Here is a 12,277-nt window from a genome sequence, read left to right as displayed (position 1 = left end):
TAAAAAGGATATCAAGTTTGTTCCTTTAAAGACAAGCTTTAGAAAACTATGTTTCTAGAAATACTATTGCTGAAAAGAAAAAACAACTTCCTGAAAAGATAGAAATTTGGAGTTCAACTAACTGTTCTTACTTCCCTGAACATTCACCAACAATACATATTATCAGCTCTTTAAATTTTTGTCATTTGATAAGAGAAACATCTCATATCAAAACTTTTTACTAGTATATATTTGCTATACATAAAAATATATTCATTGTGAGATATTGGCACATACATTTTCTGTCTGATTTATTTTATGTAATATTATAGAGTTTAGATATATTCATTTCCCTACAAATGATTCAAATTTGTCCTTTTTATGACTGAGTAGTGCTCTATTGTGCATATATACCACACTTTCTTTTTCCATTCATCTGTTAATGAGCACATAGACAAGTACCAAGGTTTAATTATTTTGAGTTGTGCTGGTTTAAACATGGATATGCATATATCACTGTAATATGTTGTCTTTACTCTTTCAGGCAGATACTCAGGAGAGATATTAGCTGGTTAGATTGAATTTATATTTTAAGTTTTTTGAGGAATCACTATACTGATTTCTAAAGTGACTGAACACCAGCACTTATTTGAGTTTTTGATGATAGCCATTCTTTCTGGAGGAATATGGAATCTCAGTGTTGTTTTGACTTAAATTTCTCTAATGATTAAGGATGCTGAAGATTTTTCCATGTACTTACTACTATGTGTACTTCTTCTAAGAAATGTCTATACATTTTAATTAACCATTTTTTGATCAGGTCTTTTGTTTTAAGGGGTCTGATTTTTTAGTTTTTAATATATTCTAGATATTAGTCCTCGATTACAGAAATAGCTGCAAAATAAATTTTTCACTTTGTAGTTTGTTTCACTATTGTTTCAGTCCTTTTCTGTGCAGAAGTTTTTCAATTTGATACAATTTTATTTGTTGATTGTTGCCATTATTTTTTGTTTAATTGGTTTTCTATTCAGAAAGACCTCACTTATACCTAGGTCTTTAAGTCCTTTATATGTTTTATCTTACAGCAGAGTCAGTGTTTCTGTTCTTAGATCTAAGTCTGTAATCCATTTTGATTTGATTTGATTTTAATACAGGATGAGAGATATGGCTTCAAGTTTTCCTGACCTTCATGATTTGTGCTGTGAAATCTTTTGATATTTTGATAAATTTACCTTTATGAGCAATTTGTTGTTTGTCTCTAACAACTTTTCGTATTTTCTTTTTGTTGAATTTTTGTAATTTTGATCATTTTGTGTCCTGAAGAGATTCTTTTCTTGTGGCTATTTGTGGTTCTATATGTCTCTTGCAGTATAGTTGCAGGTTGGGGATTGTGCTACCCCCTGCCATGTCTCTGTTACCTAGAATTGCTTTTGATATTCTGGGTCTCTTTTTGTTTCAAATGAATTTTTGGATTGTTTTCTCAAGGTCCATGAAGTATGCTGCTGGGATCTCAATTGGAATTGCATCAAATCTATATAGCAGTTTTGGAAGCATGGCCATTTTCACTATATTAATCCTTCCTACCCAGGAGCAAGTGATGTCTTTCCATTTTCTGATATCATCTTCAATCTCTCTTTTCAGAGTGCCATAGTTTTCAGAGAAGAGGTCTTTGATTTCTTTAGTTAGGATGATTCCTAGGTATTTCAGTTTTTTAGATGCTATTGTGAAAGGAATTATTTGCCCTAGTTCTCTCACAGTGAGTCTGTCATTGGTGTAGAGGAAAGCTATTGATTTTTGTGTGTTGATCTTGTAACCAGCTACTTGAGTGAATTTGGTTATTAAGTCTAGAAGACTTTTGGTGGAGTTCTTGGGGTCTTCTATATACAGTATCATGTCATCTACAAATAATGACAATTTGACTTCTTCATTACCTATCTTTATTGCTTTTATTTCTTTCTCTTGTCTAATTGCCGTGGCTAATGTTTCCAGAACTATATTGAACAAGAGTGGTGATAGTGGACATCCTTGTATTGTTCCTGATTTGAATGTGAAGGATTTCAGTTTTTGACCATTTAGTATGATATTGGCTGTTGGTTTTTCCTAGATGGCTTTTATCAGTTTGAGGTAGAGACCATCTATTCCAATTTTTTTAGGGATTTTTGTCATAAATGCATGTTGGATTTTGTCAAATGCTTTTTCTGCATCTATGGAGATAATCATATGGTTTTTGTCCTTGGCTCTATTGATATAGTGTATTACATTGATTGATTTGTGTATGTTGAACCATCCCTTTATCCCTAGGATGAATTCCCCTTGATCGGGGTGTATGATCTTGATGATCTTGTGCATTCTGTTTGCCAGTATCTTATTATGGATTTTTGCATCTATGTTCATTAGTGAGATTGGCCTATAGTTCTCCTTTTCGGTTGGATCTTTCTCTATTTTGGGGATCAAGGTGATGCTTGCTTCCAGGAATGCACTGGGGAGTACTGCTTCCCTTTCAATTTCATTGAAGAGTTTAAATCGTAGTGGCAGTAGTTCCTCTCTAAATGTCTTGTAGAATTCAGCAGTGAAGCCATCAGGGCCTGGGCTTTTCTTAGTTGATAAGTTTTTAATTACATTTTCAGCTTCATTGCTTGATATTGGCTTGTTCAGAATTTTTAGGTCTTCTTCATTCAACTTTGGTAATTCATATGTATCTAGGCATCTGTCCATTTCTTCTGTGTTGTCCATCTTATTGGCGTATAAGTTCTGGAAGTAGGTATTGATGATCCTCTGGATTTCTGCTGTGTCTGTTGTAATTTCACCCTTTTCATTCCTAGTTGCATGGATTTGGGCCTTTTCTTGCCTTTTTCTGACAAGGTTGGCTAAGGGTTTGTCAATTTTGTTAATTTTTTCGAAGAACCAACTCTTGGCTTCATTGATGTTTTGTATCATTCTCTTAGTCTCCATTGCATTGATTTCTCCTCTGATCTTTATAATTTCCTCCCTTGTATGAGCTTTGGGGTTGTTCTGCTCTTCTTTTTCTAGAAGCTTGAGGTGCAGCATCAGGTTGTTTAATTGGGCTCCTTCTATTTTCCTAATATGTGTATTCACTGCTATGAATTTCCCTTGTAAGACTGCTTTCATTGTGTCCTATAGATTCCAATATGTTGTATTGTCATTGTCATTTAATTGAAGGAACTGTCTTTTTTCTTCTTTAATTTCCTCTGTGACCCATTGGTTATTCAGAAGTGTGTTGTTCAATTTCCATGTTTATGAAATTTTTCCAGTTTCTTTTGCTATGGATCTCCAATTTCATCCCACTATGGTCTGATCATATACAGGGGATAACTTCAATTCCTTTGCACTTACTTAAACATGTTCTACGTGTGAGTATGTGGTCTATTTTTGAGAATGACACATGTGCAGCTGAGAAGAATGTGTATTCTGATTTTGTGGGGTGGAAGACTCTGTAAACATCTGTTAAGTTCATTTGTTCAAGAGTTCGATTGAGTTCTAGTATTTCATTACTTATTTTTAGTCTAGTTGATCTATCTATTTGTGACAGTGGTGTGTTGAGGTCCCCCACTACAATTGTATTAGTACATATATGAGTTTTCATGTCCGTTAGTATTTGTTTTATATAGTTTGGTGCACTAGTGTTTGATGCATAAAAATATTGAATTCTTTTCCTACATTTGAAAAAAAATCGGCTGTGATTTCATTGAATACATTTTTAGAACAATTGAGTCATTTTTTTAATTTTTCCATGTTCCTATAATTCTGAGGCTCTTTTAGAATCATTTGGCAGCTCTTGGATTCAGCTCCCATGATGTCTTGTTTTTCGGATGTCACTGTGATCTACATTTATCTTGTCTTCAAGCTCTGACAATCTGACCATTATGTCCATTGGTCAAATCTGCTACCAATGCTTTCATTAAATTTTTTATATATTGATTTTTCTTTAGTTCTTTTCATAACTTCTCAGTATTTACCAAAAAGATCAGTCACATCTTATAATGTATTGTTTAAAACAATCAGCTTAATTTTTATTCTTCTTTAAGATCACTGAATATTTTTTCATTAAATCATTTGTCTATTTTAATCCTCTTTATGATCACTAAATATCATATAGATTTGTTTATGTCCTTCCTTGATCTCTAGAAATATTTTTTTCTATTTGTTTTTTTCAGATATTGCCTATAATTTCCCCTTCTTTATTTCCCATGTGATCAGCTTTGGTGGATTCAAAGATTTTTAGAGGCATCTTTCTGGTTTTTTTCTACATGTTCCCATTATTTTCATGGTGCAGGTTGAATTTCAGCATGAAAAAACTCTGTCACTACTGTGGTGATCTCTATTTGGATTCTATCTCCCTGTTGTTTATCCTTTGTATTGATTATGTTTAGGTGTTTATATCTCTCCTTACCTTACTTGTTGTAATATTTGAGGGTCTTTTTAGTCCAATCTTCTTCTGGGGATTTGATCCCTCACATCACTCAGGCAGGAGAAAACAAACCACAGTAAACGATGACACAAAGACAAAACACATACTGGCATAGAGTAAAAACCAATTAAATGCAATAAAAATAGAAAATAATAGTAATAGTGTCAAAAAGTAAACAGATATTGACATATAATAATGACCAATTAAATCTACAACCTTAACGTTGGAAAAATATTGGTAATAATAATATAGACAAGAACAAACCAAAATTCTGACATACAGTCACCATGTACCAAAAGTAACAACTCTATCACTATTAACAATTGCAAAGAAATAATCAATAATAGCATATAATAGATTAAATAATTAAAAATTCATAAAGCTTAAATGATAATAAAAATGAAGAAAAAAATTTGAAAAAAAAGGAATTAAGAAAAAATTTTTTAAAAATCCAATTTAATAATAAAAGAAAGTAAATAGAATTAGGTAAAGAAGACAGAAAAAATATAAGAAAAAATGAAAAAATAAGCAAAGGAAACAAACAAAAACAGAGAAATGAATCAAAAAATTATTCTATATTGAGGCTTATGGGTGAGTACTTTCTTTTCAGAACCTGTGAGATTGAATGTACCAGATATAGAGATATCTGGGAGGAGTAATGAGTCACAACTACATTCTGCTGTGTTGCTACACCCACTTTTTGCTCTGTGAAGCCTGAATCATGCCCTGTTTTGCTCAATGGGCAGGATTAGTAAATGGTGTGTTCTCTGCCTCAGAATGTATTCATTCACTCCAGCAGCTTTTAGTGTCTGTGCCCTTCTGTGAACTCCAAATTACTGCTGTCTCTTACTAGCTTTGTGACCTGTAAGCTTGTGAGGTGTCCCTCTTGTTAAAGAGGCCTGTCTGTACTCCTTGGGATGTGGCTGAAATCCAAGCCAAGGCATATCCTTGATAACATTGGCAGATGGGGAAAGAAAATAGCCCACTGAAAGTAACCATCAAGGCAAGTCAAGCAGTCCACTGAACTTAATCCCTGTACTCATTTTAGAAAACAACACAAGACTGCCCTGGCTTCTCACTATGGAGAGTGGGACCATGTCCTCCTCAGTCTGAACTCACTGATGATTAAAGTTCTCAGAGTGTCTGTGACTAGCCCTACTCCACTCTGTGACTCTCTCTGTCTTGTGGATGTCTCTCCCTCAGTCACGAAAATATGGTGACCCGAGAAACCCTGAGCTGTGGTTGTTCTGTGACTTCTGATTCTCAGAATAGCTCAGTCTTAAACAGTAAATCCCTTCTCAAAATACCTGCTGATTGTATCACTCACAAATATGGTGGGTACTGCCTGCCATTTGGAAGGAGTCACTTTAGAGTAAAACCTCACATTATATTTGAAGCTTACAAGAGTCATGGGCTTTTCATAGAGCTAGTGCTGCCAGTCCATTGTTTATATAGGGCTGCTAACCATTTCTTGGCTTGCTTTGTGTTTGCAGAGACAGGTACTCTAGAAGCCAGAGTTACCTTTCCAGACTGTTTCATTCACTTCTCTACATTGTCTTCAATTTCTCCAGCTTCTCTATGATTTCTATCTTGCCTGTCTGCTCTTTCTTGATTCCCAGAGCTCTTCTCTTCACTAAGTTGTTTTGCAGGTGTGTAGATTCTAGGTCTACAAAAGCTGTCATTTGCTGCTATTCTTCCACCTTTCCAATTTCTCTGTCTCATATTTGGGTTTTTTTATTGCTTCAAAATTAAGTTTGAAATTTTCCATGCTTATTGATATCCTGTATATTTTTAGTGTATTACCATTTTCTGTCTTTTGTCCATTTCTCATGTGTGCATTTGTATTTTTCATATTCATTTGTAGTAACTCTTTTTTATGGGTAACTTTTTTCTGTTGAATATGCTACAGTTTCTTCTAGCTTGATGCTGGCCATTTGACCTTCTTTGGTTTATTTTAATTTTATTTTTTTTAATTTTAGATTATTTAGTTTAATTTATATTATTTAAGGTTTATTTTGATATAGATTTTATGTTTTGTAGTGAAATTTTAATCATTTAATGGCTTACCACTTCAACTGATTCAACTCAATTCATTCAATCCTTTTTAAAAATCAAATATTTTATGATTTATACAGGATTACAAAAAATCTGGCACATACCTCTCCAAATTTAGCACATGCCATTTTTCTATAGTTCATTATGTTCTGCTATAGTGATCATTTCATGACATATAAATATGCCAGGTCAGTTTCCTTCTTGCAATTTCCTTATGGATTGCAAATTCCATATGCAATCTTTTCTGACTCAACTGTTCTCATTCAAGTCTTGAAAACTGTTCTTTTCATATCACTTAATAAATTTCTACACAAATGTCACTTCATCAAATCTTTCACGGACCACCTATTCCTAAATTAGTTTCATCTCAGTATCTTACGTTACTTCATTTATTGCACTTTATACAATTAATAAACAGCTATATTTTCATGATCTTCAAAGTCTTCGAGGGGAGAGACTGTGTTTGTCTTGTTCACCTATATATATCTAGCATCTAGGAGCATCTAGTGAATAGTGAGTATTCAATAGAGCTCTGTTAAATGAATAAGTAAGATATTTTTATTAAGTGTATTTTTATAATATGATTCTATTTTATATAGTCATTGCACATTGTGCACAAAACTTTATATATTCAAAATAGATCCAATTTGCCACTCATTTTATTTAACATTTAACATGAGTAATTCTTTACATTATTAAAATATTCAGAAAATAATTTTAATGGCTTTATGACTTTATGTCAGCTTGATATTATACAATTTAAGCAATCATCTGTTGTTAATTATCTACACTGCTTACAGTTATTTGCTATTATAAATAGGTCCAGAAGCTTTATCACATGTTTCCATATTTAATTTACCAACAGATTCTCAAAATACAGTTACTAAGTCAAAGTATCTGAATATTTTATAGTTCTTGATAACATTTTGCCAAATTGCTTTCTCAAAAAGGAGTAATATCTTTCATTACACTAAAATATTAGCAAGACTAGTTTCCACACATTATTAGAATATAAAACTACTTCTACTGGTAGTTTACAGAAAGTTGAAGTGGATGAAGCACTTGAAATCCTACTATTAATCAATTTTTCTGTTTGCCACATACATTCCAAGAACTCTATTTTAAATGTTCATATATCCTGTGGGGTAATCCATTATATTCTCAGGATGGATAAACATATTATCAAATATTTATTAATTTGAAGAACTTGAATTAGAGCCTTGAGGGAATTAAACAGACCAGGTAAGTTCAATAAGTGTGTGTATGTGGGAAGATATAAAGTAAAAATAGCCAGATTTTAGTGAAATCCTTCAAAGGCAGAGATTGTCTAAATCCATTCAAAAGTCTGGAAAAGTGTCTTTCACTTCTTATACTTTCAACAATACAGAGAGTAGAGCAAAACAATCTATTAATATATAAATTTCAGAATGTTTCTGTTGCCATTCTTTATTTAATCTCCATGAAAGTTTTGGGAGACAACTATTGACAGTTTCTTTTTCTATATGAGAAAATGGAGACTCAGAAAGTCCATGTAAATAAGATAAAATGACTTGCCCAACAACAACCAAACAGTAAGTAGAAGAATCAGGGCTTGAAATTAATCTAAAGCCACTATTCTACATACTTCACTGATTTTGTTCACTGTAAGTGAAGAAAACAATGAGAGAACAGAGAATGCTAGGATAGCAGAGGCAAGTTAAAACAGCCTGTATGAAACCAGCCTGGGAAATTGAAACAAACTCTAAAGGAGATAAAAGCCATAAAATAGCAAGGTAAATCTTAGGCTTAGTTTTTCTGAAACTTTCCTGCTTTCTCTCTCCCCTCTTTTTTTAAAAATTGTTTTAAAACTTTTTATCATGCTCATGTGCTTTTCCTAGTTTGTATGTGAGTTTTCCATCCCTGAGAGGACTTGGCCACTCTGCATTGGTTAGTGGTTGAAAGGAATGTGTCCAAGGCATCTTTACATATACGTAAAAATTCAAGTTTAGCCACATTGAGAATCAGGAACTAGTGATTCATTGCTGTGGTTTTCTGATGACATAGAAAGAAGCTCAGTAATACTTGTTTGAAGTAAGTTTGATTTTCCAAAGACAAAGATAGGCTGGATTCCTCTACCTCAAGTATTTTATGTGACTTGAATAGCTAGGGGAAATATTTTTTTTAATGTGGAGAAATGAGGACTTGCATTTCTTGGTGTCCTACCATTACAGTATATTATGTAGTTTATAGTTACCCTTCCAAAAATAGGGTTCTCAATTTTAAAATTTTGCCAAAATCCAAAATGCAACATTGTTCCATGCTTACATGGCTTGTCTGGATTTTTGTCTCAGTAGATAGATATGTAATAGGTAGATGGCTATATAGGTACATATATAGACAGATAGATATCTTGTCCATGATTCTTTACACAGACTGTCTGTATAAACTGTTAGTAAATATTTATTCTTCCCCACACATAGGAGACTGGCCATGTATTTATCACCTGGAAATCTATTCCTTTGAATGGTTCAAGCATTTATAGTTTGCAAGTGGAAGAAGACATATCAAAGTTCATTTTTCTGGAACTTAATAATAAAGCCCATAATAGAATTCCATTTCTGAATAAATTATGATAATCAAATGACATATATGTGCATTTTAACCTCCATAATTACTTGATAATATCTAGTAAAGTAAGATAATTCTTGTTTCTTTATTAGCCCACCTCACACAGATTGACAAGTATTTGATTTTTTTTCCTTGACCTTCCTTTTCAGTTTGAGAAGGAAAAATTGACGTTGATAGATTTATATATAATTCATTAAACAAAGTGGAACTTTCTTATGTTCCCAAAATTACAATAAAATTAAACTTAAATAAATTATGTTGTGAAATTATTGTTTATGTATGGTAATATTAGTATCTAATGTATTGTTGAAATACACTTTCCAGTATTTTATTTATATATCTGATTATATTTTTGATAAACAGCATTGATTCAATGTTTCATAATAAGGACAAATTCTATTGGAAAATGAATTAACTTTCTTTTGTTCCCGGGTTTCAAAAGCAATAAAAAAATTGGAAATTATGTATTCATTAAAAGTTTTAAAGAATATACCAAGTACAATTTTTTATAGTGAAGATTTGTTTCTATCAATTTTGTTAATTTTTATGCAATCAGTTGTTCAAATTTTCTATTTTTCATTGATACTTATTTCAAAGAGAGCACCATATCAATGTGATTTTCAGTAACTTTGCATTAGATATATGTAGTTAGTACTTTTAAATTTTTATTTTATTTTGATGTCTCTGTGTACTTTCTGTTTTTTTACTATTTACACCTCCCAGTTTTAATTTTAGTCATACAATGTAATATGTAGTTACCGATATTTGTATCTTAGGCTTTCTTTATGATTTAGTACATAATAAACTTTCATAAACATTCCATGGATATTTCAGAATCTACATCCCTTTTATGTGATTTTATATTTACAAACTGTCCATTATGTCATTTTGTTTTTTAATTTATCCCCCAAATCTATTCATTCTAAAGCAATTGCTTTCATTTATATATTTGCCAAGTCACATTTACTATTTCTTGTTTGAAAATATGTTTGTAAGTAAATTCTGGAAATTCATAAAAATATATAGTAGAAAATAATATTATTCATATTCAGATCTCCCTATAACTAAACTTGTATTTTTACAGACTTTTCTATAAAAATGTGTAATTATGACTGAAATTAATGTGGCATCATATACATTCACATTAACCCTAAAAATTTACTGCCACAGAAGAGGTTAGGATAAAGTAGTTTGTGAAAAAATGCAGAAGTTTTAAAATTTAACTTCCAAACTATTTTATTGTTAATTGACAAATTATAGTTGGATGTATTTTAAAAAGAGGTTTTAAAATGTTATAAAAATACCTCTAACACAGATATTACAATATTCTAATTATATGACTTTTTTGAATGAAAGGGAAACCATGTTAAAAAGATTACTCATTAATATAGTTAATTCTGCTATAGCAATATGCAGGCTAATAATACAAAGTGTGAGCAAAATATATGGGAAATGTTAAAATTTTTTAAATATTTTAATAAGTGCATTGCCATGAATCCCCATCAGAATACTCCTCCTTGATTCTAACACATTCATCCCATCATTCTTTCCACTTTCTGAAGCAGTTCTGAAAGTTCTCTTTCATGATTATGTTACCAGATGTGATTTTTAAAAAATACCATGAATACTGCTGCAGAGTGCCATCCAACAGAAAGGCAAGCTTTTAAACACATTACTGTTTCCTTACCCACCTTATTCACTAGATCTGTGAGTCTTCTAGCTTATCCCAAAAATCAAAATGGACAAAAAACTTAATCATTTTGAATTGATTCAGGAAACTGACATAGCCACTACATGGCAAGAAACTCATGAAAGGGGACTTCCAGAAATGTTTCAGAAACTGGCAAAATGATGAGACTAATGCATTTGAAATGAAGGAGAGTATTTTGGGAATAATTACTGGCAATGAGTTTTATTGTAGTAATTTTTTAAAAATTGAAACATTCTCCATAGTTTTTGATCACATCTATAGTGGTTAAGAACCTGAGCTATACTTCACAGAAATAATGCAGAAAACTTTCTAAGCAGGGGAAAAGAGCTTGACATACAGATAAGTGAGGCATATAGGACTCCAAATAGCCTTGATCAAAAAAATTCTACACATAGGCATATAATTGTTAAGATTCCAGAAACACAACAGAAGAAAAAAGTTCTACAAGCAGTCAGAGAAAAAAAACAAATCACATACAAAGGAAAGCCCACCAGAATCACAGCAGACTTCTCAACACAAACCATCAAGGCAAGAAGAGCTTGGAGTGACATATTCCAAGCCCTAAAAGAAAACAGCCTCCAACCCAGATTGATGTACCCTGCAAAACTATTTTTCAAAATGGATGGAGAAATAAGATACTTTCATGACAAAGAGCACCTTAGGAACTTCATGAATACCAAACCAGCACTCCAAAGAATTTTACACAATTTCCTAGGAACAGACATTGAGGATCACAACCCCGGGAAGCAAAGCAGAATGCACCCATCTGGCATGACAAGAAATTAAATGTAAAGGGGGAGAACCCAACAAAAAGAAAAAGTCATGGCAATGACAAGTCAATATGTTTCAGTTATAGCCATCAATGTTAATGGTCTCAATTCACCAATCAAAAGAAATAGACTGGCAGAATGGGTCAAGAAGCAAAATCCAACAATATGCTGCATACAAGAAACACACTTAATTCAGAAGGAAACTCATAGACTGAAAGTTTAAGGGTGGAAAACAATACTCCATGCAACAGGACCCCCCAAAAAAGCAGGAGTAGCTATCCTCTTGGCAGATCAAGTAGATTTCAAACCAGCACTGATTAAGAGAGACGAAGAAGGGCACTACATCCTTGTAAAGGGAAGAATCCAAGAGGAAGAGATGACAATCATAAATATCTATGCACCAAACACTAGTGCACCAAACTATATAAAACAAATACTAAAGAACATGAAAAGTCATATATGCACTAATACAATTGTGGTGGGGGACCTCAACACCCCACTGTCACAAACAGATAGAACAACTAGACTAAAAAGGAGTAATGAAATACTAGAACTCAATAAAACTCTTGAACAAATGAACTTAACAGATGTTTACAGAGTGGTCCACCCCACAAAACCAGAACACACATTCTTCTCAGCTGCACATGCGTCATTCTCAAAAATAGACCACATACTCACACATAGAACATGTTTAAGGAAGTGCAAAGGAATTGAAGTTATCCCCTG

This window comes from Heterocephalus glaber, unplaced genomic scaffold, assembly GCF_053883595.1.
Source record: "Heterocephalus glaber isolate CG9 unplaced genomic scaffold, H.glaber_assembly_v1.0 deba00001613, whole genome shotgun sequence".
NCBI classification, from domain to species: domain Eukaryota; kingdom Metazoa; phylum Chordata; class Mammalia; order Rodentia; family Bathyergidae; genus Heterocephalus; species Heterocephalus glaber.
This window is presented reverse-complemented; position numbering follows the sequence as displayed.